Below are 1,307 nucleotides of genomic sequence, written 5' to 3'. Positions count from 1 at the left end.
AACAGAACCAGGTGGCTATCTGAGGGGTTGGGTTGAGAGTGAGGATGAGGGTTTACGGCCTGGTACCACAGTTTTGGTTTTCAATAACTCATTCCTCCATTCATGCATTTTTATTTAAGTTAAAGAGACTTTGGCATGGCCCACCTCAGCACCACCTCTTCGCTCAGTCGGGAACCACAACACTGAGCCTCTTCAGGAAACCTGTGGTTGACGTCAGGCGGGGTTCGTCCATCTTTACATATAGTTAATGATCTACAGCTGAAAACAGCAGCCATCAAAGGGACTACTGTCTCCTCTTTAACATTTCCGCAAATCTACAGTTTCGAGTGGTTTTAAAGAAATCACTGAGCTTTTCTTAAACTAAAACTATACATAAGTAGCCATGATGTTTGTATTTGGACCTGGAAAGCTACACCTTATGAACTCAACCATGCTGGCGTTCAGTTCCGTATCCTTCACTGTTATTTTCCTTCCAGTTCCAGCGACTCGGTAATCTCACCCCACCTCAAGATAACGGCACAAAAGTCGTTTCGCAACGAGCTAATTTGTGCCACAACCTGCTAAATGGAGTGTGTGCGGGCAAATAAAGAGCACTTGTGTGTCAGATTCCTTCATGTTGTTTTTATTAGGTCCATTAGGCAGCTGGCTGGAGAAATCCCCGAGGTGGGTGCGCTCGGTTAACATGTTTGTTTTTCTCAAGGCTTTGTTGGAGTTAATGATGTCAACCTTAATTGTGGCACACAAACACACTTCCTGGTCTCGGAGGAAAAGGTGAGATATCCACGTAGAACACGCTGTAAAAAAACGGATACGTTTATTGCCTTTTTTTAAAAAAGAATTAATATGACATTTAATATTCTTACAGTTGAACAAAATGCACATATATACCCCCTTAAGTTTGAGTTACTTTTAGGTTAAAGGGTGTTTGTCAGTCATATCTTTTCAGGCTTGTACGGACATGAGTTAAGATAAGATTTTCACAAAAAATGACGTGGTTTGTGAAATCCCACTTCACCGACAAAAAGAAACACAAACTGTCGAGCCACGCAGGTATTTTCTATTTCCTTGTGTCCCTTTGTTCAGGTTCTATTTTCAGGGTCAGCCTTCTACAGTTTGTTGATTTAACTTCTCACTCTCCTGAAAACCCATCAAACAGCCCACATATCAAAGTCAACACCAACATGTAATCTGTTACCTTTTAAACAGCTCAAAATAGTCCCTTTGTTGGAATTCCTCCAACATCCTTGGAAACTTGTTAATGTTTCACTCGGGCTAAATATCAAATCTGTCACCTGGAAAACTAAAAC

The sequence above is a fragment of the Stegastes partitus genome, unplaced genomic scaffold (genome assembly GCF_000690725.1).
Source record: "Stegastes partitus isolate 25-593 unplaced genomic scaffold, Stegastes_partitus-1.0.2 Scaffold312, whole genome shotgun sequence".
NCBI lineage: Eukaryota > Metazoa > Chordata > Actinopteri > Pomacentridae > Stegastes > Stegastes partitus.
Note: the sequence above shows the minus strand (reverse complement) of the source record.